Source organism: Carassius gibelio, chromosome A8 (assembly GCF_023724105.1).
Source record: "Carassius gibelio isolate Cgi1373 ecotype wild population from Czech Republic chromosome A8, carGib1.2-hapl.c, whole genome shotgun sequence".
NCBI classification, from domain to species: domain Eukaryota; kingdom Metazoa; phylum Chordata; class Actinopteri; order Cypriniformes; family Cyprinidae; genus Carassius; species Carassius gibelio.
In genome coordinates this window covers 9,015,964-9,030,517 of record NC_068378.1, presented here as the reverse complement: position 1 = coordinate 9,030,517, position 14,554 = coordinate 9,015,964, and the positions used below count along the sequence as shown (strand labels likewise).

At 34.0% G+C, this 14,554-nt stretch overlaps 1 protein-coding gene across 1 annotated transcript in view; it reads right to left on the bottom strand.

Moving 5' to 3' along the window:
• The window catches only part of LOC128018356 (adhesion G protein-coupled receptor A2), a 64,055-nt gene that overhangs the window by 34,544 nt on the left and 14,957 nt on the right, over positions 1-14,554 (bottom strand). The gene's annotated exons all lie outside the window — the stretch shown is intronic.

The following is a 14,554-nucleotide window of genomic DNA, read 5'->3' as shown; positions in this document are numbered from 1 at the left end:
ATTATTGTTTATTTGGGTGTAGAATTATGGTTGTCTTTTTTATTATTATTATTTGTAACAAGTATTTTGAATTCTATATTGACTGCATAATTGGAGGTGTGGCTTTTGTTGTTATTTTGATCTGTAAATACTCTTAATAATTTATTACATTTTCTGACACTTTTGCATTTCTAAAGAGGGTAGGCTGACCGAACGTTGCTAATAAGTTTTATAATTATGTACGTTTGAGTAGTTCAAAGATTTATGTACTGAACTCAAATTGCACCTACATATCATTTGGGAGACCTATTTTATCTGTTTTAAAAACAGTTAAGAATAAAATATAAATGTAATTCATTTAATATATGTGATCCACACTAAAAAATGGTTTGTGGACAGCAAAAATGTGGGAAAATTTGTGGTAAATGCAATTATAAATTATGCATTTAGTATAGCAAAATAACTGTAAAAGACTAGAAAATGCTTCAGAAAACTTTGGTTGTTGACATCCAATACAAATTAAGTAATGGGGGATTTTACTCAAGTGCAATCTAAACTGACTACTGGTATTTTTACTTGATTACATTTCTGAAGGAAAATGGTACTTTTAACTTTTAACTTTATGGCTTCAAAAGACTTATTAGTCTCAAAAAACATGAACAAAACTACACAAGGTAAACACGTTAAATTCAGTATACATATATCCAATCATAGCCTAGTTTTTTTTAGGATTCTTTACTAAATAGAAAGTTCACAAAACAAAATGTTTTAAAAAATAGAAATATTTTAGAATTATGAATGTCACTTTTGATCAATGTAATGTGTCTTTGCTGAATAAAAGTGCTAATTAAAAAAAATATATATTGGAAATGCTCTTAGAAACACTGATATAGCATGTACTCTTAATAGTGTATCTGTAAAGACATGGTTTTACAGCAATAGAAGAGAGGAAGATGGAGAGTGTGTGAGTAATGTCAGTATGATGCCCAAACACAAGTTCATCGACCCGACAGCCACGAAGAAGCATTCTGCGTCAGCTTCTGCCATCAGACCGGGCTGTTTCCAATTAATCTTCACGGCTTAACAGAGGGATGGAAGGGGCGAGGGAATGAGGAAGCCATAATCTTGATAATCACAGAGGATTCATTTTTACATCAAAAGGAAGTCGAGGTCCACATCAAACGTACACCCGGCTCTTTCCACGACAATTATCCCTTTCGCCATTGGGTAATGGGCCTGAGACCAGAGTCTTATCAGAAGGAAGAGAGGAAGAGAGAGGGGGCTTCTGGATGGCGGTATGAGTAAAGCTCAGGAGGAAAACAGGTTTGGATTAGGTTTATGGCTGATATGGACACATAAAAACACACAAATGTGGCTGTTATGTAAATGTCATATCTATTTCTATCCTAAAAAAATATATGGAAGCAATACATCACAAAAGCCCATACATTAAAGTGATTTTCTCACGGTTTAGCGGTCTTGTGTAGGCACGTTTTTATAAAATAGCAGCCACAGCAATATGAAAAAGACACTAATGTTCAAACAGCATGCACATTCACTTTACTTTTTCAACATCAAGATATAAGAAATTAGAATTTAAAATGTAGAAAAAAGTGAACATCTAAGATGACGTTGTAGAAGTCGAATTCAAAATCTGGTTCAAAATTCAAAGTTTTAGAATAAAATAATTAAATAGCATTGTAAATGTTGGATTAATAAAAAGAATAAAAAAATAATGTGTGAAGTAAAAATAACAATTACAAATATTAAACAGTTTTTAAAATACTTTTTACACACATATATATATATATATATATATATATATATATATATACACACACACACACACACACATTGGATGCACGATGTAATATTAAATAAAAAACTTTTTCTTAATAATTAAATAAATTACATAAATATATACATATAAAAAGCCCAAAGTGAAGTCAGCATCAAATAGGATAAACAGGGTATTATGTTCAGATTAAAGATCACAAAGACAAGCATTTATTTTCTTTGGTGCCCGTGGACTGATGGACCAGGAATGTATCTTAATGTCATGATTAAATGGAGGTAGTGACCATATTAAAATATCTGAATTGCAGTGTTAATAATCTTATATTTTGATTTACTGGTAGTGGTACCAACTACTGAAAGTTTGGTACCATAAGAACAATACTATGTACTAGTCTGTCTATATGATGTACAATAAAGATAATTTATTAGTGTTCCCTTCACAGGCAGAGCATAATATGACATTGCATTGTGTACAAATGCCCTGTTTTGCTTGGCCACATCAGACTCAAACACTCCAGGCTTGCACACAGTCAACACCATGACGGAAATCAGACATCAGTCCAACAGACTGGTGATGTTCCACAGTCTGATTTGACTCATTTCGTTCATACATGCATCAATTGTAAAGGACTTTAAACATGTTTAGTGTACACCTGGCTTTACCCAATCAGATTTTAGAGCTGCAATTATCCGTTGTATAATTGCATGTCATTACTGGTACTTTCTAAAGCGTGCTTTTGTGACTCATGTTACTCTTTCGTCTGTCTCAGTGTGTCACAGCCTAATAGACCGTAACTGGCTGTATTATCCCCTTATTGGCAGGAAGTGTGTAACCAGTCAGGACTGAAGAACGTGTTTGCAGTATGCGAGTGTGTTGAGAGAAAGTGTATGTCTGCTTCCATTTGCAAACCAGCAGCTGGTTCATCTTATTTCCTGCCTTGTCACAAAAGTTAATGAGCAGATTTAATCAAAACAGGCAGTCTCTTTATTGAGTGCAAATATACCTTTTATGTAAAATGCAATATGGCATGGTGCTAGTCAAAATCATGGGTTAGATTCCCAGAATACAGGAACATAAAAAAAAATACACCTACAAAATACATGCAAATAAGATGCTCTAGAATAAAATGTGTAATATAAATAAATTCACAGTACAGTACAAATTCAAAACAAAGTTCAGAACTTGACATACTACTGGATTTTTTAAAGTATTTCTCGAATAACAGCATCATTGAAAATGTGACTGATTTTTAACAGTTCAATAAACAAGTAGTTAATATTTACTGAAATATTAAGTGAATTCTAGACACAATATTAACTGACAAAAATAGTTCCAAACAAAGAACACACCAGCAAAACATCCGCTCATCTCACAGCAATGAAAAGTGGTGATTTGCTACTGAATTATTCAGTGGTTTTGAATGAATGGGATAAGTCAATGATTCAATGACTTATTTATGAAGACAGACGTTTGCTTCCTTTGTGAATGAATCTACAGTTTGAAAATTTTTTATGAATAAATGAATCAATGACTCACTCTTTAAGGCAGTCACATTTCGCCACTTACCAGCGGTTTAGTTAAGAAAAAGTTAGCATTTAGTAATAGCAAAAAAAAAAATAATAATAATAAAATGTCCTTGAAATCAATTTCACAAACAGGCAAATATAGGTAAGAACTGATAGAACGCTGATGAGAAAATTGCTTTAGACTAGGTTACATTTACACCATTTTTACATGTCCAAAGCAAGTAAAGGCTTAATGTTGAGCCCTGAACAAATTTTGTAAGAACTACGTTAAGACTTTGAAAACTTTTCTTAAATCAATAACCGTATTTTCCAGACTATAAGTCACACTTTTTTTCATAGTTTGGCTGGTCCTGTGACTTATAGTCCAGTGCGACTTATATATGTTTTTTCCTCGTCATGGCGTATTTTTGGACTAATGCGTCTTATAGGCCGAAAAATACGGTAAAATATATGCCATTTTTGTCAATGTTGGAATAGTTACTACCATATTTTTCGGACTATAAGTCGCACCTGAGTATAAGTTGCGTCAGTCCAAAAATACATCATATGATGAGGAAAAAAACATATATAAGTCGCACTGGACTATAAGTCGCATTTATTTAGAACCAAGCACCAAGAGAAAACATTACGGTCTACAGCCGCAAGAGGGCGCTCTATGCTTCTCAGTGTAGACTACAGGAACACTGAGCAGCATCTCTGGCAGCATAGAAGCGCCCTCTCACTCTCGGTTCATGTCAAATTAATTTTGATAAATAAGTCGCACCTGACTATAAGTCACAGGACCAGCCAAACTATGAAAAAAAGTGCAACTTATAGTCCGGAAAATATGGTATATTTGCCACCTTTGTAGTGTTGTGCTAATGAGATAATAATAAAAGGCGGCAAATATAGTAACTATTCCAACTAAGCTTGTGCTTTCTTCACAAAATGCAATATTTACTAAGTTACTGCATAACATTGTGCTACACCCAAAGCCTATCAACAGATTTTGACAGCTGTTTTTTGTATGACTAATGCTAACTCTAGCAACCGCGCTAATGACTTCCCGCAAATGTGCACATGTGTGGATGAACACACAGCTAAACTACATCCTGCCATGTAATTAAAGAATATTAAAGAGGTTATTTCAGAACAAACACAAGTGTCCCAAAAGTGAGTTTCTGTGTTTTGGTTCATAATGAATGAAAATGACATCTTGCCTTTGTCAGGTCATTACTGAGGGTGACTACTCCAAACCACTAACCCACTGCAGTCGTCCTACTGCTGCAGGATCTAGGGAGGATCAGGACACATCGTACTGGGACACGGCCAGCCGAACAGATCTTCAAATAGCTCTTTGACCCTGATCTACCCCGCCTGATGCTCTGGTCGGGCACATGAACCGTCAGCTAACTCAAGCCAGACACAAGATAAAAGCTGAAAACCAGACAGATCTAGAGCATAATTTAATACAGAGAGAGACTGAGAGATATCACTGGCAAAAACACAAACTGGTTAATTGGACCCAGAAACTATAGAGTTATAGATAGTAATGAGTCAGTAACCATTTAGAAAGTGAGTATGTGTGGAGGTTAGGAGTCACGTAAGGACTTGGGTTGCTTAAAGTTGCCTGTGTTGTGTGAGTGTGTATGTATATGTTAGAGTATCATCAATACAACATTATATGTTACATACAGAACATGTTAAGATTTTTACATGTAGTCAAACTAAACTTTGGTTGTGTGAAGCCCGTTTCCAAAAGGTGGCTCTTACATAAGTTGTTTCTGTCTCAGTAATAAATGAGGTCACTATTGAGGTGAAGCTGAAGCCACACTGTAAATTATACTGTGATATAAAGTTGCATTTGTGTGAAATAAAGTCAGATTGTGGGATATAAAGTAGCACTTTGAAGTCATATTATAATGGACAAACACGAATTTTAACCCTCTGGAGTCTAAGGGTATTTTTTGGGCCTGGAGAAGTTTTGTCATGCCCTGACATTTGTGCTTTATTCAGTTTCTTATACACATCTAAATGGGTAAAGTCTAAACTCACTGTAATCAGCACAAACTGGGCTATAATAATATGTGAGCAGCATGTATGTACATAATTTATTTATTTTTTTAATGCATGGTTAGTGAAAAACTAAAAATGTTAAATCACTTGAATAAGGCCATAAAACACATACATAACATTGGTTCCCAGGACTGTTGAGAACTGGAGCTTGTAGCCTAGAATCTTTCTTTCTAAATGATATGAAAATCATCTTGTTTACTCACTCACAGAAAACTATATATTGATTTAAATTTTCTAAGACACTTTTGTTTATAAAAGTCATATGCGAGTAGGCGTCAACTATCATGAACATCATTGTGAATTACAACTGAGAAGACAAAGGCCTGCATAATGAGCTGCATAATGAGCTGCATAATTTGCCTCTTAGTCAGCTTGTGTCACTGAGAGGAAGGAGTTACAAGAAAGAATGTGAGGACAAAATAAATGTATATCATTTTATGTTTGTAGTTTATTTAGAATATATTTAATTATCCCACAACATAATTTGATATCCACTTGGGGGAGCAGTTAAACAGTTCATTAGGAACAATCAAAGCTGACTTTCAAAGCTGATTTTTTTGCATCATTACTGGAGTCACACAATCCTTCAGAAATCCTTTTAACAAAATTATTTTCTACAAAAAAATGTAGTGCTATTATTATCAATATTATTATTATTATTATTATTATTATTATTATTATTATTATTATTATTATTATTGTTGTTATTAATGTTGAAAAGAGCTGAGAATATTTTTTCAGGTTTTTTATGGGGATAAATTGAAAGAACAGCATTGTGTTACATGTGTTACAGTTACATTTATTTGTTAGATTTATATTATTTACATCAAGCTTTAGAATTGTATAGTATAGTACATTGTTATTGAAATTTCATAATATTTCACTTGATTATATATTTAGTCAGGAATTATAATTTGGAAAAGTCTAACTAGTAAAATGTTTACACGTTATGTGAAAATTAGTACAAGTATATAAATAGATAAAAAAAGACTTACTCATGTTTATGATCTCTGCTGAATAAAGTGCTTCATTCTTTTTTTTCTGAGGAAATCCAAATCTCAAATCCTCAACCACATCACATCTTTTTGGGGTGAATTATGTATTTTTCCTCTCATCGTGAAGCAAACAGTAAAATAAATAAAAAACTTGAAGAACAGTCTCTCTGCATTGTCTTCTGTTGTGTGGGCGTATTCTGTTGCGTGCGCTTCAGTGAAACATTAGAATCTGAATAGCGCGTTCAGCGCGGGGGCGTGGTCTCATTAGAAGATAATGAAGGGAGCCATGAAAAACGGACATCGCGTTGTCTTTATATGGATAACTTTATCACAGAATATTTGTTTTCGGCGGCACTTGTTTATTTTAAAAATAGACATTTCAGGCTTTCTATAGATATTTTTGTCATGTCTCTTCGTTAAGTATTCACGGAGTTACAGTTCATTTTAATGATGCGTGTCTAAATGAAGATCAGCGCAGACAAAGGCTGCAGACAGCGCACCTTGTTTGTTATCTATATTTTATAAGGGCACAAAGTTTTGTTGTTATTAGGTCTGTATGCAAAAAAAAGTAGACCCTTTACAGATTCGATTGATGTGTTGCTCTTATCTGTACGATTAAAACTGAAAGTGTTATTTAAGTTCTTTTCAGGGTTGTCAGGAGAAAATGCCTAATAGCGCGTATAAACGTTAATCGACTTCAGTCACAATTGTGAGAAATTAAGTTGCATTTTTGAGATATTAAGTCAAAATTGTGAGGTATAAAGCCGTAATTGTGAGAAATAATGTCACAATTGTGATATATGAAGTCATATTTTCATTTTGAGTTATTAGGTTGCAATAACAATATAACGTTGCAATTGTTAAATATAATGCCAGAATTGTGAGAAGTAAAGTCACAGTTTTGATATACAGTGTGTTGTTATTTTGTAAATGTCACAATTGTGCAACGTAATGTACCAGTAATCATAATATATAGTTAATTATGAAATATGAAGCCATGTTTAATATTTATAAAGTCATGATTGTGAGCTATAAAGTTGCAATCATAAGATATTAAGTCATATGTGAGTTACAAAGCTGCAATTGCGAGAAATAATGTCACAGTTGGGAGATTTGAAAACCCATTTACATATATATATATATATATATATATATATATATATATATATATATATATATATATATATATATATATATATATATGAAGAGTTCAGATGCAAAAACCTCTAAATGCCATCTGAAATTTTCATCTAAAATTAGGATTTTTATCAAGCTCCTATGCTTAGGTTGAGTCATTTTACTTCAATGGCAATGTGCAGGTCCTTTTCCAGGCTATTAAAGTGAAATAACTGAACATAAATATAGCAGCCTGAAAAAATTCCTAATTTTAGATGCAAATTTCAGATGGCATTTAGAGGTTTTTGCATCTGAACTCTTCATATATATACTGTATTTTTTTTCTTCTTTGAGGCGAAAACAGACTTCCATAGGATCTTAGGTAAGGAAACGAACTGTATTGTTCTCAATAGAACAGCAGGCAGGGATCAGCACACACTGACACCCGCATATGAAAATACACACTGAAAAACATGCTGCGTACACCCACACACACACACACACACACCAGAACTTGAAGCGGCCCGCTCTGTAAACAAACTAAAACAGGCGGTGCTCCTGTTCAGCTAAACAGGAAGTGAAGAAAATGAGCTGTTTATACAGAGCTTGGCTGACTGAGGTCAGAGGTCAACCCCAGAGCGCTTCCTGTTCTGCCGTGTGATGGACAGGGCAGAGAGCAAGAGCAGGTGGACGACAGAATGAGGGGAAGAGATAAGGACAATAAAACAAGAGGAAAATAAAAGTTAGCAAGGAAATGAGGAAAACAGGACAGGAGTCCAGTAAAAGGATGAGAGATACAGTAAAGTTGTTACAAACCTTTATGACTTTCTTTCTTCTGCATATGGAACACAAATTGATATATATATTAAAAAAAATATTTTCTGTCCATAAAATTAAAGTCAAAGGGGACCAGTATTTTTATGGTCCATTTTTATTCCCTTACGGGAAAATAATAACAAAATAATTCATGATTGTGTTCCTTGGCAGAAAGAGAGTCATATGGGTTTAGTTCCACATGGGTGAGTACTTTATGCCACAATTAAAAAACTATTAGGATTGAGAAACAAGTAAACAGAGCATGTTGACTATATTGCTACTCTTAAAAATAAACAATATAAAAGGATTCAAAAAGAAAGAAATGGGTCATTAAAGTAAGCGGAATGGGGGAGAGAGATGTGACAAAAAGCAGACACACATTAACTGGCCATTTCCAGAACTGGCTTTGTCCTTCAAACAGCAGACTTCAGAGAAGCAGCTAATCTACGCAAATCAGACCACAGTCTGAAGCTCCTTACTGTCAAGCTTATAACCCAAATCTGAAGTGACATGAAAGATATACACCATCAGTCATCAGAGCACTGATCCCACTCAGTGTGCTTTATTAATTATTATAGAAATGACTGCATCAGGGACAAAAGCGTCTTCATGCGTCCCTTCATGCATTATGAGAGGCCGTGTGAGCCATGTCAAGTGTCATCCTGAGTGAGACTCAGAATCCAAATGAGCTTGAAAATGTACCTAGAACATAAGATTACACCCTGCTGCTGTGGTGTGGCAGCACAACGTGACACAGTCTGGCAAGGACGAGTCTGTCCTCAGAGACAGCAGTTCCTCCCCATTCTGTGGTTTGGCTCAATTTGTCTCGTTGAACCGCAAGGCCTCTGAGACAAAACAACAGACCATATCTGTTTGTCGTTCGGACAGCTAAATGGCCTTCACTTCTGCCACTCATACTAAGGAAAATAACTTATTCTGGGACATCCTGAACATGATCAGATGACATCCTACATTTTTTAAACATATAAATCATAAGACACCAACAAGTCAGTTGGCACAATGTTATAACCTTGTGAAAAATAAGTGTATTTTAGCCACCTTTTAAAACGAGTACTTACAAAAATAACATACTTTAAAAATATATACTTAAGTGCAAACTAAATGTAATGTTTTTGGACACTTAATTGCATGTTATAAAATGTTTTATAGTTTAAATAAATTTTAAAGGAAGTTAGTTAAACCTAAGAGCGTTTTTTGAACCGCTTAAATGTGAAATTGAATAATATTAAAGTTGAAATTACAATCAAGCATTTTTGATGTACTTTAATATGTCAGTTAACATATCAGCATGTTTATTTATTTAATGCATGACAAAAGATGATTTAAAATTATTATTAAAAATACCCTTTTATTGGGCATTATTAGAACGTTTATTTACATTCAATTCTTAAAAGGACAGTTCACCCAAAAATTACAATTCTGTCATTCATTTTTCACCCTCATGTTGTTTCAAACCCATAAGACTTTGGTTGATAAATTAAGATATTTTTTATGAAATCCATGAGTTTTCTGACCCTGCATAGACAGCAATGCAGCTGAAACGTAAAAGACCCAGAAAGATAGTAAGGATATCATTAAAATAGCCCACGTAATGTGACTTAATTTTATGAAGCTACAAAAATACTTTTTGTGCGCAAAGAAAACAAAAATAACAACAATTTCTTCTCTTCCAGGTCAGTCTGTTTTGGGTTCCGAAGATGAACAAAGGTCTTACTGGTTTGGTACGACATGAGGCTGAATAATTAATGACAGAATTTTTTGGTGAACTTTCCCTTTAAGTGTGTTAAGAGGCATAGTCATGAAAGTGTCTCACTTTAGATACTCTTAAGTGATCTTTTATTTAAAAATAAAAAGAATATCATCTGCAAGTACAGTTTATAAATATAAATTAGGGCCGGGACTCGATTAAAAAAAAGTATCTAATTAATTAGAGGCTTTGTAATTAATTAATCGAAATTAATCGCATTTTAATCGCATATAAATATTTGACCTGAGAACAGTGAGAAGTAATTTTTTTTCACATGGATTTATAGTATACATTGAATAATGACTGAATACATAAGCTTAAGCAACAAAATATTGTTTATTTTTGTTCAACCAAGTCTAGCAGACCAGTGCAATTTTTGCCATGAAGTGTAGCAATAGCATATTTAGAAACAATTTAGAAATAGTACATTTCATAAATTCAGGAAGCTTATAAGTGTTGTTTTTTTTTAAGTAAAACACAATACTGTCAATTACATTCAGAACATTGGAAACACTGACTATTAGAAAACATCTCTCTGTTGCTTCAGAGGCCATAACATACTAAGTCCAACTCTCAATAACCTTGGCCAAAACAATAAAGAGTTCAACATAAACTGCCAGTTGCACCAACAAAATAATACATAGTTCAACATAAAGTGTAAAGCCCACGCTAGCTGCTATATGTTTTGCGTTGAGGTGATACTTGAGGCTCGATGTGCTGCCGGTGATATGCGAACGCTAGTTGGTGCTCCAGAATAATCGGTCCGCCGAAACTCATCCAAGTGAGAAACGTTCCGCGGTGCAAAAATAACTTATTAAAAATGCGGGAATTTTTTTTTCTGTAATTAATTAATCTTAGTTAACGCGTTATTTTTTGTGTAATTAATTAATCTCAATTCATGCGTTAAAGTTCCGGCCCTAATATAAATATATACTTTTAAACAGTATATCATTTTTTAAAAAGTATATAAAAATATATAGGCTGTTTATAAGATTTGAAGTACACTACAAGTGCATACTCCCCACAATTAAATGCACTTCTTTTTCTCAAGAAAATTCAACATACCTTTTTTAGTCGAAAGCTCTCTTGCGTTGAATTTGAACTGTAATTCAGCGTCATTCTGAGACCGTCTCATAATATGAGTTTATTTTCTCTGCTTCTGGAGCCAAACAGAACAACCACAGTCTGGATAAGAGTCACACAGTGGAATTTAAATGCCAACAAGCTCCCATTAAAGACCTCCACTTTGCCCAGGACGCCTACAGCACATTACTAACTACTGCTAGGCCTAAGAGGAGACGCCATGTTTCATTTGACACTACTGTTCTACTATCTTAAGATCATAGAACAAGTGTAATAAACATATCCTGTTTACATATATTGTATAAAGCTAATTACAAAATCAATTATTGTGCAAACTATGTACTTTTGTGGATTTAGTCCAATATGTATTCATGTTTCAGTTTCAGTGTTTACATGTTAATATGGTTTTCAGTTTAAAGGCATGTGGAACTGACTATTAAATGGATAGAAAAATGACAAATTTGTCATCATTTACTGATCCTCAATTTGTTCCAAACATGTAAGAGTTTCTTTCTTCTGTTAAGCATTAAAGATGTACTTTAAATAATGTGGGCATAACTAAACAGTTGCAAAGTGTGAAAGTCAATGGATTCCATAAACTATTTGGTTACACACGTTCTTCAAAATACATTATTTTGTGTTCAACAGAAGAAAGAAACTCATACTGGTTTGGAAAAACCTGAGGCTGAGAAAGTGATGACATAATATTTTATTTTTTATTTAATTAATTAATTATTTTTATTTTTTTTATTTTTTGGGGGGCGGGGGGGTGGCTGAACTATCCCTAGTCAGTTCACACCAAGATGAATATTCAGAGTCAAAATTCTGTTTTAATTTGAATGAATGGCTGTTAATGCATCTGTTTTTTGTTTTTTTTTCCCAGAGAGCTGTTCTAATGTCTTTTCCACAGCACTGTGAAGAAAACCGGCCAGCCAATAAGATCTGCGCCTTTGGTCACATGCCCAGAGATGCTGCTGTTACATAAAATGATGAATCTGTGTCTCATAAACATTCTATTATGCTAAGCAGCAGTGACTAGCAGAGGAAGAATCCAGAACTGGCTCTCTCGTCATTGCACTTTTGTATTTGATGTCATATAAAGAACTTTTAATCGCGTTTATTTATTGTTATGCATTGATCTTAACAGACATAACTGCATGCAAAATTCAGACTGAATTTGTGTTAGTGTGAACAAGCCTTTACTTCTTTAATATTAATTACATTACATTCACTTCACATTTGCGTTAAGGAACCCAAATGAGCTCAAGACAGACATTGCTTCCATCTGGAAATGTATATTGTTGTCCGTTACTTTGTTTTTAGATAGTACTTTTGCCAAATAATCTTTGTGATGTTGTATACCGTTGATTATTTTCTTTTGCCATATGATGACAACGATGAGAGATAATACTGATCTTCAAAACCATGCTGTGTACATTAGAATAAATGTGCAAATGTTAAAAGATTATGCTTCATCAGAAGGAAGGGGAGAGGAGGGCTGAGGAGGGGAGGAGTGATGAAACGGTGCAGACAGATGAGTGTGTACAGGGAGTGAGAGTTGAGAAGGATGATAGAGAACCTGCATCTCTCTTGTCTGACTGAGGGTTTCTAAGCTCAAGTGGGGCCACTAGTCTCTGCACTACACAATGTGTGTGTGTGTGTGTGTGTGTGTGTGTGTCCTATCACAGGCCCCACGCTGAAGTGGAGGTTATCAGAAAAAGAAAGTACTCTGTCTAGCAAATGTGGCATGTTGAAATACCCTTAACCTCACTGAACCTTCTGTCTCGCTCATGTCCTCCTGCTGTAATGCTCAACACAGGCTTTTTAAGCAACTATTAAAGCCTTCGAACATCATATAGCAACTCTGCCAACAGTAACTTTTAGAACTCCAAACTGTTAAACAGAAAATATTCTCTATGACATTAATTATTAAAAGTGTAAGAGTGGCTAAAATCTCCTTAATTGTGATAAAATCACTGTAAAGTGTAAATTATGTAAATTCTTGTGGCTTTAAAAAGAAAACAGCAATGCGATAAATCACAATAAGTCAGTGAAAAGCTACATTTATTGTTAATAACCTTAATAAATGATTCTCATATGTGGTCACAGGTTCTTTTATAATAACTGCAGTTGTGAACTATGTTTCATAATCTGAATCTTTGCGGCCTAAGGGTTCAGGAGAATTCTAAGGGTCAGGAGAAAGGAGGGAAAACGGTGATGAACAAACAACATTACTATGTTACAAAAGTGAACAATGTGGCCTCTTAAAGCTAGCAAGGATTAAAAAAAAACAAAGATCCTGTTTTTGCTCTGTTACTTGCTCTGATTTTCTCATTATCTGTTGGCAAATAAAGTAACTTCTTCCACTTTAATGCTATTACTATCTGTGCACACTGTAGGTGTCAGAACAAACTCTAGAAGAGGAGCTTTCTGTTCCTGAACGAGACTGATCTCTGTTCAACAAGTCAGTCAGCTGGTGTTAACTCACAAAGTATTATTTTTATCATATTTATATTATATCACAGGTTTATTTAGACTTTGAATTAGCTTTTATTTCTATATTTTTAGTTTTCATTTTAAATCCAGTTAAATTTTTAGTATTTAGCTACATTATGTGCTTTGACAGTTTATTAGCTTTAGTATTTTAATATTACTATTTAAATTTCATTTATTTGTATTTCAGCTTAAGACATTATTATAATTTAATTGCTGTAAATTAAACATTACATTTAGTTGTCTAAGCAACACTTCTAATTTTGTTTATTAACACGTTATAATTTTTTCTAGTTTTAGTTAACAATATAATAACCCTAATTTGTGAACAAAATTGTCACACTGAATTGCGAACCCAGTTTAACTGATTAACTGAAAAGAGCAGGCTCAAAATTAATATATATACATATATATACAGTATATACAGATAAGATGCCAAAGGTTATGAAAGAGCAACCTGAGAAATATAAAATGAGGAATTTATCAAAGACATGAACTTCTGTTTTGTTGGAGAATTCAGACAGATTCTTAAAAAACAAGTGATGAGAAAAGAGAAAGAGGGGAACCAGCCAGAACAGAGAAAATCCATACATGAAAAACAGACAGACAGAGAGAGAGAGAGAGAGATAGAGAGAGAGGGAGGGAGGGAGAGGGAGGAAAAGGTCCCTTCAGCTTTGCAACTAATGAAGCCTGAGAGCCCAATTACAAAGCCCTAACAGCAGGACCAGCCAAGAGAGAAAGTGTGTGTGTGTGTGTGTGTGTGTGTGTGTGTGTGCGTGTAGACGCATTTATCAGTGTGTATGCATACATGCCTCTTTGTGTGTATAAATTTGTTTCGATTCATGTGTTTTGGGTGTGTTTGTGTCTGCTTATTCACACACGTCTTTAACTCTCCCTCTTTCTTGCGTGTTTGTAAAGTGTGTGT